Source organism: Gopherus evgoodei, unplaced genomic scaffold, assembly GCF_007399415.2.
Source record: "Gopherus evgoodei ecotype Sinaloan lineage unplaced genomic scaffold, rGopEvg1_v1.p scaffold_94_arrow_ctg1, whole genome shotgun sequence".
NCBI classification, from domain to species: Eukaryota; Metazoa; Chordata; order Testudines; family Testudinidae; genus Gopherus; species Gopherus evgoodei.
The window spans coordinates 106,550-117,915 of record NW_022060115.1 but is presented as its reverse complement, the minus strand read 5'-3'; the positions used below and the strand labels follow the sequence as shown (position 1 = coordinate 117,915).

Here is an 11,366-nt window from a genome sequence, read left to right as displayed (position 1 = left end):
GGTGGGGTCACTGCAGCGATGGTTGGGGGGGATACAGTGCGGGGCCCTGGGGTCACTGCAGCGATGGTTGGGGGGGGATACAGGCAGGGCCCTGGGGTCACTGCAGCGATGGTTGGGGGGGATACAGGCAGGGCCCTGGGGTCACTGCAGCGATGGTTGGGGGGGATACAGGCAGGGCCCTGGGGTCACTGCAGCGATGGTTGGGGGGGATACGTGCAGGGCCCTGGGGTCACTGCAGCGATGGTTGGGGGGGATACAGTGCAGGGCCCTGGGGTCACTGCAGCGATGGTTGGGGGGGATACAGTGCAGGGCCCTGGGGTCACTGCAGCGATGGTTGGGGGGGATACAGTGCAGGGCCCTGGGGTCACTGCAGCGATGGTTGGGGGGGATACAGGCAGGGCCCTGGGGTCACTGCAGCGATGGTTGGGGGGGGATACGTGCAGGGCCCTGGGGTCACTGCAGCGATGGTTGTGGGGTGATACAGGCAGGGCCCTGGGGTCACTGCAGCGATGGTTGGGGGGATACAGGCAGGGCCCTGGGGTCACTGCAGCGATGGTTGGGGGGGATACAGGCAGGGCCCTGGGGTCACTGCAGCGATGGTTGGGGGGGGATACAGGCAGGGCCCTGGGGTCACTGCAGCGATGGTTGGGGGGGGATACGTGCGGGGCCCTGGGGTCACTGCAGCGATGGTTGGGGGGGATACAGGCAGGGCCCTGGGGTCACTGCAGCGATGGTTGGGGGGGATACAGGCAGGGCCCTGGGGTCACTGCAGCGATGGTTGGGGGGGATACATGCAGGGCCCTGGGGTCACTGCAGCGATGGTTGGGGGGGATACAGGCAGGGCCCTGGGGTCACTGCAGCGATGGTTGGGGGGGATACAGTGCAGGGCCCTGGGGTCACTGCAGCGATGGTTGGGGGGGATACAGGCAGGGCCCTGGGGTCACTGCAGCGATGGTTGGGGGGGGATACAGGCAGGGCCCTGGGGTCACTGCAGCGATGGTTGGGGGGGATACGTGCAGGGCCCTGGGGTCACTGCAGCGATGGTTGGGGGGGATACAGTGCAGGGCCCTGGGGTCACTGCAGCGATGGTTGGGGGGGATACAGTGCAGGGCCCTGGGGTCACTGCAGCGATGGTTGGGGGGGATACAGTGCAGGGCCCTGGGGTCACTGCAGCGATGGTTGGGGGGGATACAGGCAGGGCCCTGGGGTCACTGCAGCGATGGTTGGGGGGGATACAGGCAGGGCCCTGGGGTCACTGCAGCGATGGTTGGGGGGGATACAGGCGGGGCCCTGGGGTCACTGCAGCGATGGTTGTGGGGGATACGTGCAGGGGCCCTGGGGTCACTGCAGCGATGGTTGGGGGGGGATACGTGCAGGGCCCTGGGGTCACTGCAGCGATGGTTGGGGGGGGATACGTGCAGGGCCCTGGGGTCACTGCAGCGATGGTTGGGGGGGATACAGGCAGGGCCCTGGGGTCACTGCAGCGATGGTTGGGGGGGTACAGGCAGGGCCCTGGGGTCACTGCAGCGATGGTTGGGGGGGATACAGGCAGGGCCCTGGGGTCACTGCAGCGATGGTTGGGGGGGATACAGGCAGGGCCCTGGGGTCACTGCAGCGATGGTTGGGGGGGATACAGTGCAGGGCCCTGGGGTCACTGCAGCGATGGTTGGGGGGGATACAGTGCAGGGCCCTGGGGTCACTGCAGCGATGGTTGGGGGGGATACAGGCAGGGCCCTGGGGTCACTGCAGCGATGGTTGGGGGGATGCGTGCAGGGCCCTGGGGTCACTGCAGCGATGGTTGGGGGGATACAGGCAGGGCCCTGGGGTCACTGCAGCGATGGTTGGGGGGGGATACAGGCAGGGCCCTGGGGTCACTGCAGCGATGGTTGGGGGGGATACAGGCAGGGCCCTGGGGTCACTGCAGCGATGGTTGGGGGGGGATACATGCAGGGCCCTGGGGTCACTGCAGCGATGGTTGGGGGGGTTACAGGCAGGGCTCAGGGGTCACTGCAGCGATGGTTGGGGGGGGATACGTGCAGGGCCCTGGGGTCACTGCAGCGATGGTTGGGGGGATACAGGCAGGGCCCTGGGGTCACTGCAGCGATGGTTGGGGGGGGATACGTGCAGGGCCCTGGGGTCACTGCAGCGATGGTTGGGGGGGATACGTGCAGGGCCCTGGGGTCACTGCAGCGATGGTTGGGGGGGGATACGTGCGGGGCCCTGGGGTCACTGCAGCGATGGTTGGGGGGGGATACGTGCAGGGCCCTGGGGTCACTGCAGCGATGGTTGGGGGGGATACAGGCAGGGCCCTGGGGTCACTGCAGCGATGGTTGCGGGGGTACAGGCAGGGCCCTGGGGTCACTGCAGCGATGGTTGGGGGGGGATACATGCAGGGCCCTGGGGTCACTGCAGCGATGGTTGGGGGGGGTACGTGCAGGGCCCTGGGGTCACTGCAGCGATGGTTGGGGGGGGATACAGGCAGGGCCCTGGGGTCACTGCAGCGATGGTTGGGGGGGATACGTGCAGGGCCCTGGGGTCACTGCAGCGATGGTTGGGGGGGATACGTGCAGGGCCCTGGGGTCACTGCAGCGATGGTTGGGGGGGATACGTGCAGGGCCCTGGGGTCACTGCAGCGATGGTTGGGGGGGATACAGGCAGGGCCCTGGGGTCACTGCAGCGATGGTTGGGGGGGATACGTGCAGGGCCCTGGGGTCACTGCAGCGATGGTTGGGGGGGATACGTGCAGGGCCCTGGGGTCACTGCAGCGATGGTTGGGGGGGGATACGTGCAGGGCCCTGGGGTCACTGCAGCGATGGTTGGGGGGGATACGTGCAGGGCCCTGGGGTCACTGCAGCGATGGTTGGGGGGGATACGTGCAGGGCCCTGGGGTCACTGCAGCGATGGTTGGGGGGGGATACGTGCAGGGCCCTGGGGTCACTGCAGCGATGGTTGGGGGGGATACAGGCAGGGCCCTGGGGTCACTGCAGCGATGGTTGGGGGGGATACGTGCAGGGCCCTGGGGTCACTGCAGCGATGGTTTGGGGGGATACAGGCAGGGCCCTGGGGTCACTGCAGCGATGGTTGGGGGGGGATACAGTGCAGGGCCCTGGGGTCACTGCAGCGATGGTTGGGGGGGATACAGGCAGGGCCCTGGGGTCACTGCAGCGATGGTTGGGGGGGATACGTGCAGGGCCCTGGGGTCACTGCAGCGATGGTTGGGGGGATACGTGCGGGGCCCTGGGGTCACTGCAGCGATGGTTGGGGGGGATACGTGCAGGGCCCTGGGGTCACTGCAGCGATGGTTGGGGGGGATACAGTGCAGGGCCCTGGGGTCACTGCAGCGATGGTTGGGGGGGATACGTGCAGGGCCCTGGGGTCACTGCAGCGATGGTTGGGGGGGATACAGGCAGGGCCCTGGGGTCACTGCAGCGATGGTTGGGGGGGGATACAGGCAGGGCCCTGGGGTCACTGCAGCGATGGTTGGGGGGGATACAGGCAGGGCCCTGGGGTCACTGCAGCGATGGTTGGGGGGGATACAGGCAGGGCCCTGGGGTCACTGCAGCGATGGTTGGGGGGGATACGTGCAGGGCCCTGGGGTCACTGCAGCGATGGTTGGGGGGGGTACGTGCAGGGCCCTGGGGTCACTGCAGCGATGGTTGGGGGGGGATACAGGCAGGGCCCTGGGGTCACTGCAGCGATGGTTGGGGGGGATACAGGCAGGGCCCTGGGGTCACTGCAGCGATGGTTGTCGGGGAGATACAGGCAGGGCCCTGGGGTCACTGCAGCGATGGTTGCGGGGGTACAGGCAGGGCCCTGGGGTCACTGCAGCGATGGTTGGGGGGGGATACGTGCAGGGCCCTGGGGTCACTGCAGCGATGGTTGGGGGGATACGTGCAGGGCCCTGGGGTCACTGCAGCGATGGTTGGGGGGGGTACAGGCAGGGCCCTGGGGTCACTGCAGCGATGGTTGGGGGGATACAGGCAGGGCCCTGGGGTCACTGCAGCGATGGTTGGGGGGGATACGTGCAGGGCCCTGGGGTCACTGCAGCGATGGTTGGGGGGGGATACAGGCAGGGCCCTGGGGTCACTGCAGCGATGGTTGGGGGGGGATACAGGCAGGGCCCTGGGGTCACTGCAGCGATGGTTGGGGGGGGATACGTGCAGGGCCCTGGGGTCACTGCAGCGATGGTTGGGGGGGATACGTGCAGGGCCCTGGGGTCACTGCAGCGATGGTTGGGGGGGATACGTGCAGGGCCCTGGGGTCACTGCAGCGATGGTTGGGGGGGATACAGGCAGGGCTCAGGGGTCACTGCAGCGATGGTTGGGGGGGATACAGGCAGGGCCCTGGGGTCACTGCAGCGATGGTTGGGGGGGATACAGGCAGGGCCCTGGGGTCACTGCAGCGATGGTTGGGGGGGATACAGGCAGGGCTCTGGGGTCACTGCAGTGATGGTTGTGGGGGGGATACGTGCAGGGCCCTGGGGTCACTGCAGCGATGGTTGTGGGGTGATCCAGGCAGGGCCCTGGGGTCACTGCAGCGATGGTTGGAGGGGGATACGTGCAGGGCCCTGGGGTCACTGCAGCGATGGTTGGGGGTGTACATGCAGTGCAGTGCTGCACCTGGCCACTGGGGTCACTGCAGCGATGGTTGGGGGGGATACGTGCAGGGCTCTGGGGTCACTGCAGCGATGGTTGGGGGGGTACATGCAGTGCAGTGCTGCACCTGGCCACTGGGGGTCACTGCAGGATTGGTGGTGGTGGCAGGGAATGATAAACAGGCCACTCGCTGCCTGATGTGGCCACTGCTACAATGGGGTGGGGGGGGGGAGATACCAATAGGGCACTGCCAGACCAGGCCACCCCAGAGAAGTTACTGCCCCAGCTGGGGAGCAGGGGGCCCTGCCCCAGCATGGGGATATACAGAGGCAGGGCACTGCCCCACCTGGCCCCAGAGGGTGGCGGGGGCCACACACCCGGCACTGCCCCACCTGCCCACCGGTGCCCGTCCCTAGCGGGGGAGTGATGTGCCCCGGGAACCGGGCTCGCTGCCGCAAAGGGGTTGGAAGATCCCCTGGGCCCTGCCTGACCCCCAGGCACCCTGGCACCTTGGGGGAGGGGAAAAACCCACCTCGGGCACCGACTCCTCTGGCTACCAGTGGCCACGGGCCCAGTGCAGGGGCTGGGGGAGTAAATACACACGGCACTGCCCCACCCGGGCAGCACCGGTCACCCGGCTGAGAGTGGGAGACGCAGAGGGGCCGATACACATACAGGGCCCTGCCCCACCGACCCACCCGCCAGCGCTAGGGGTGGGGTAACATAGGCAGCTGCCCTCCGTGGCCAGCAGGGGTCGCTGCAGCAGCGCTGGGGGGGGTACATGGCAGGCATTGCCCCACCTGGCCAGCAGGGGTCACTGCTCCTACAAGGTGGCACCTACAGGGCACTCCCACGATTGGCCAGCAGGGGTCACTATCTCAGTGTTGGGGGGCAGACACACCCAGGGCTCTGCCCCACCTGGCCAGCAGGGGTCACTATCTCAGTGTTGGGGGTCAGACACACACAGGGCTCTGCCCCACCTGGTCACCAGGGGCAGTGCCCTCCAGGAGTGATATTCCCCACGCACTGCCCCACCTGGCCAGCAGGGGTCACTATCTCAGTGTTGGGGGGCAGACACACATAGGGCTCTGCCCCACCTGGCCAGCAGGGGTCACTATCTCAGTGTTGGGGGGCAGACACACATAGGGCTCTGCCCCACCGGGCCAGCAGGGGTCACTATCTCAGTGTTGGGGGGCAGACACAGATAGGGCTCTGCCCCAGCTGGTCACCAGGGGGCAGTGCCCCCCAGGAGCGATATTCCCCACGCACTGCCCCACCTGGCCATCAGGGGTCACTATCTCAGTGTTGGGGGGCAGACACACACAGGGCTCTGCCCCACCTGGCCAGCAGGGGTCACTATCTCAGTGTTGGGGGTCAGACACACACAGGGCTCTGCCCCACCTGGCCAGCAGGGGTCACTATCTCAGTGTTGGGGGTCAGACACACACAGGGCTCTGCCCCAGCTGGTCACCAGGGGGCAGTGCCCCCCAGGAGCGATATTCCCCACGCACTGCCCCACCTGGCCAGCAGGAGTCACTATCTCAGTGTTGGGGGTCAGACACACACAGGGCTCTGCCCCACCTGGCCAGCAGGGGTCACTATCTCAGTGTTGGGGGTCAGACACACACAGGGCTCTGCCCCACCTGGCCAGCAGGGGTCACTATCTTGGTGTTGGGGGGCAGACACACACAGGGCTCTGCCCCACCTGGCCAGCAGGGGTCACTATCTCAGTGTTGGGGGGCAGACACACATAGGGCTCTGCCCCACCTGGTCACCAGGGGGCAGTGCCCCCCAGGAGCGATATTCCCCACGCACTGCCCCACCTGGCCAGCAGGGGTCACTATCTCAGTGTTGGGGGGCAGACACACATAGGGCTCTGCCCCACCTGGCCAGCAGGGGTCACTATCTCAGTGTTGGGGGGCAGACACACACAGGGCTCTGCCCCAGCTGGTCACCAGGGGCAGTGCCCCCCAGGAGCGATATTCCCCACGCACTGCCCCACCTGGCCAGCAGGGGTCAGTATCTCAGTGTTGGGGGGCAGACACACACAGGGCTCTGCCCCAGCTGGTCACCAGGGGGCAGTGCCCCCCAGGAGCGATATTCCCCACGCACTGCCCCACCTGGCCAGCAGGGGTCACTATCTCAGTGTTGGGGGGCAGACACACACAGGGCTCTGCCCCAGCTGGTCACCAGGGGCAGTGCCCCCCAGAAGCGATATTCCCCACGCACTGCCCCACCTGGCCAGCAGGGGGTGCTGCACCCGGACGCCCACCCACCCCAATCCCCGCGCGTGGGCGTGGGCCGGGTGCCACGCGGCGCGCTAAGGAGGGGGCCAAGGCTGATTTTCCTGACCCTTCTGCTGCAGGAAGCGCCGAGCCGCAGCCCTGGCCCCGCCGAGCGCCTGCCCGGAGCCGGAGCAGCGTCCCCCGGACAGCAGAGACCCCAGGCCCGGCTCTGGGGAGGGGCCGCGGGGAGCAGAGAAAGCGCCGCTCACCGCGGGGGGGAGACTCCCAATGCAGCGGGGAGAGAGACCGGCCCCCGCCGGGACCTCGCCCCCACCCAGCCAGGCCGGGCCCCCAGCAATCCGGGGGGGAGGCCGGGCGCAGGCGGGGACCTCGGGCTCTGGGCTCATCAGCCGCTGGGGCGGCGAGGAGGGGCCAGGACCCCCCCTTGCCGCCCCGGGGGGGGCAGATCCGGGGCAGGCTCGGGCGTGGCTGGCTCAGCCCCCGGGGGCTCGCCCGCTTGGCCGTGCCCGGGAGCGCGTCACGCCCAGGGGTGCGCCCGGGACGCAGGCACCGGGGGGACGACGGGGCCGGGGGCTGGGAGAGACGGGGGCCGAGGCCGACGGGGGCCGAAGACGACGGGGCCGGGGGCCAGGAGCGGATCCTGTCCCGCTTCCCGCCTGCGAGGTCACCGTCCGTCCCTGCAGCTCTGCTCCGGTCCCGCCGTCCGGCCAACCCTCAACCTCCCCCCGGCCCCCCCCATATGGCCCCCCCGTCCATCTCCCTCACATCCCGCTGGCCGTGCAGCTCCGAGCACAGGGGGGCGCGGACAGGGCCCGATTAACCTTTTGCGGGCCCAGCGCCATACGTATTGGTGGGGAACGGGGCATGGCGGGGGGGGGTCGATCCCCAGAGTGGGGGACGTGGGGGGGCACATCCTCGGTCCGGGCAGCCCCACACGAGGGCTCTGTTCATAACCCCGCAACCACCAGCCCCACACTGCGCTGCCAGCGAGCTCTGCCACACATCCCCCGGCCCCCCAACTGCACAGCACCCCAACGTCCTGAGGGCACCCAGCACCCCAATTCCCGAGGGGACCCAGCACCCCAGTTCCCGAGGGGACCCAGCACCCCAACACGACGGGCGCTGGGCACTGTTTGAAATCTCTGCCACTGTTGTTTGTCAATAAATGGATGCGGAGGCTCCAGCCGGGCGGGGGGGGGGGGAGCACAGGCCGCTGGCCCATGGGGTGGGACACCCCCCTGCAGCCTCCCCCCTCCCTTCCCGGGACAGGGACTCGACCCTGACACAGTGGGGGGGGGATCCAGGTGGGGGTAGGAGGGTTCGGGGTGGAGCAGTCGGGGGGCCGGTGGCTCAGCTGGGGATCTGGACGCACAGGGGCTCGCTGGGGGGTGGATGGGGCAGTGGGACTCGGCAGAGGGGTGTCGGTGTGGGGGGGCTCAGCGGGGGGTGTCTGGGTGGGGGGGGCTCAGTACAGGGGTGTTGAGATGTGGGGAGCTCAGCGGGGCCCCCCCACCCCCCCGTGCTGAGCTCCTCTCACTTCAACACCCCCCGCTGAGCCCCCCACATCTCAACACCCCGATCCTGCCCCGAGGAGACAAAGCTCAGCTTGGGCTCTGGGCGGAGGCTCCCGGACGGCTCGGCACAGGCTGCGGGTGGGAAACGTCCTTAGCCGGGAACGGGGCCCCATCGCTGGCTCCCCCCGGGACCCCGGCCGGCTCTGGGATCGGGTCCCAGCTCCCCCTGGCCGGCTCTGGGTTCAGATCCCGGCTCCCCCCGGCCAGCTCTGGGGTCGCTCCCGGGTCCCCCAGCCGGCTCTGGGTTCGGTTCCCAGCTCCCCCCGGCCGGTTCTGGGGTCACTCCCAGGTCCCCCTGGCCAGCTCTGGTATCGGGTCCTGGGTCCCCCAGCCAGCTCTGGGGTCACTCCCAGGTCCCTCCTGCAGGCTCTGGGGTCGGATCCCGGGTCCCCCCGGCCGGCTCTGGGGTCGCTCCCGGGTCCCCCCGGCCAGCTCTGGGATCGGGTCCTGGGTCCCCCCGGCCGGCTCTGGGGTCACTCCTGGGTCCCTCCTGCAGGCTCTGGGGTCGGGTCCCGGGTCCCCCCGGCCGGCTCTGGGGTCACTCCCAGGTCCCCCCGGCCGGCTCTGGGTTCGGTTCCCAGCTCCCCCCGGCCGGTTCTGGGGTCACTCCCAGGTCCCCCTGGCCAGCTCTGGTATCGGGTCCTGGGTCCCCCAGCCAGCTCTGGGGTCACTCCCAGGTCCCTCCTGCAGGCTCTGGGGTCGGGTCCCGGGTCCCCCCGGCCGGCTCTGGGGTCACTCCCAGGTCCCCCTGGCCAGCTCTGGGATCGGGTCCTGGGTCCCCCGGCCAGCTCTGGGATCACTCCCAGGTCCCCCCTGCAGGCTCTGGGGTCGCTCCCACCTCCCCCTGGCCAGCTCTGGGATCGGGTCCCGGGTCCCCCAGCCAGCTCTGGGGTCACTCCCGGCTGCCCCAGCCGGCTCTGGGGTCACTCCCAGGTCCCCCAGCCGAATCTGGGGTCACTCCCGGTCCCCCAGCCGGCTCTGGGTTCAGGTCCCGGCTCCCCCCATCCAGCTCTGGGTTCGGGTTCCGGCTCCCCCCGGCCGGCTCTGGGTTCGGGTCCCTAGATTTCAGTGCAACTAGGGCAACCAGGTGTCCAGATTTTATAGGGACAGTCCCGATTTTGGGGTCTTTTTCTTATACAGGCTCCTATTACCCCTCACCCCCGTCCCGATTTTTCACCCTAAGCATAACCCGCGCCGGTGCTGAGCGTCCGGGGGCCGTGGATGGATAGGGACCGGGGGAGCTGGGGACCCCCCTGCCGGCAGTAAGTCTGTGAATGCAGCGCGGAGTCGGGGCCGGGCACCGCAGGGGGACGCGTGGGAGTGGGCGGGTGCCTGTTGCCGGGTCTGCCCCACGGGCCAGTGGCCTGTCCCTGACAGCGGCCGGTGCCAGCTGGCCTGGGGGAACGGACAGACCGGGGCAATTATCGAGTGATCTGCCCCCTGCCGACCAGGCCCGGCTTCTGCAGGGCAGGGGGTGGCTCACGGCTCTGGCCCCCCAGGGAGGCAGCACCCCCGGGCATGGGGCAAAGTGGGACCAGAGGTGCACACGGCCCCTGGCACGAGGGCGAGCTGGGGACCCTGCTGTGGGGCGAGGGCAGTGGGAGGCCCCTGGAGACCCTGGCAGGGAAGAGACTGGGGGGAGATGCAGGGGACCCGAAGTAGAGGGGGGTGGGATGGGGTGGGGCCAGTCCAGGCTGGCGGGGTCGTGAGCAGCCCTGTTAGGGCCAGATCTGGGCCTGTCCTAGGACTAGGCAGGGGATCAAAGCTGCGAGCCCATGAGCACCGGTAGATGGTGCAGGGTGAATGGGGTTCCCCCTGGGCCCCACCATCCTGCCCTGCCCCACATCCCCCTGGGCCCCCCCAGCCCGGCCTGCCTGATACCCCCTGGACCCTCCATCCTGCCCTGCCCCGTATCCCCCTGGGCCCCACCAGCCCGGCCTGCCCGATATCCCCCTGGACCGCCCATCCTGCCCTGCCCCACATCCCCCAGGGCCCCACCAGCCTGTCCTGCCCGATATCCCCCTGGACCACCCATCCTGCCCTGCCCCACATCCCCCTGGGCCCCGCCAGCCCGGCCTGCCTGATATCCCCCTGGACCCCCCATCCTGCCCTGCCCCAGATCCTCCTGGGCCCAGCCATCCCACCCTGCTCCAGATTCCCCTTGACCCCGCCATCCCGCCCTGCCCTGGATCCCCCTTGGCCCAGCCTGCCCCAGATCCCCCAGAGCCCCACCAGCCTGGCCTGCCCCAGGGATCCCCCTGGGCCCCGCCAGCCTGGCCTGCCCCGGATCCCCCTTGGCCCAGCCTGCCCCAGATCCCCCAGAGCCCCACCAGCCTGGCCTGCCCCAGATCCCCCAGAGCCCCACCAGCCCGGCCTGCCCCGGGGATCCCCCTGGATCCAGCCATCCTGCCCTGCCCCAGGGATCCCCCTGGGCCCCACCAGCCTGGCCTGTCCCAGATCCCCCTGGGCCCCGCCAGCCCGACCTGCCCCGGATCCTGCTCTCAGGCCATGGTTTCTGCAAACATCGCTCATCTTTCTGTTCTTCTGTTTCTATTTCCCTCTCCCCAACGAAGCAAACAGAAAGAACAAAGCTGTGAGCTCCTGGGCCGTTTTCAGCCACCGCCCTTGGGCGTCGCTTCAGACCCCTCCAGCGGCGCTTAAAGTGCAAACTTCGCCCCGAAGGCCCCGCTGTGCGCACGCCCCGGGCACCCCCGGGGTGCCATCCGGTCTGGGCCGTCGAGCTGCCATGGCCCCGGTGCGCCTTTGACGCTGCTCTGCCGTCAGGACGGCCGCTCCTGGTCACGCTGCGTTTCGCACGTGCAATCGCTCGTCACTCCTGAATCTCATCGACTGCGACACCCAGAACCGCCTCGTCCTGGCCCGGCCCCTCGAACGCTCTGCGTTCAATTAAGGATGTTTGTAAATCAATCCTGCTAAGAGGAGGAATAAAT

General features: G+C 69.0%; 1 protein-coding gene and 1 long non-coding RNA gene across 6 annotated transcripts in view; one reads left to right on the top strand and one right to left on the bottom strand.

Annotated features, from left to right (window-relative positions):
- The window catches only part of LOC115644175 (zinc finger protein 883-like), a 115,218-nt gene that overhangs the window by 77,138 nt on the left and 26,714 nt on the right, over positions 1-11,366 (top strand). The gene's annotated exons all lie outside the window — the stretch shown is intronic.
- LOC115644182 lies at positions 5,988-7,016 on the bottom strand. The gene is made up of 3 exons (XR_003998444.1): positions 6,419-7,016; positions 6,301-6,362; positions 5,988-6,114 (listed from the first exon to the last, which is right to left on the bottom strand). It is a non-coding gene; the product is annotated as an uncharacterized LOC115644182 (long non-coding RNA).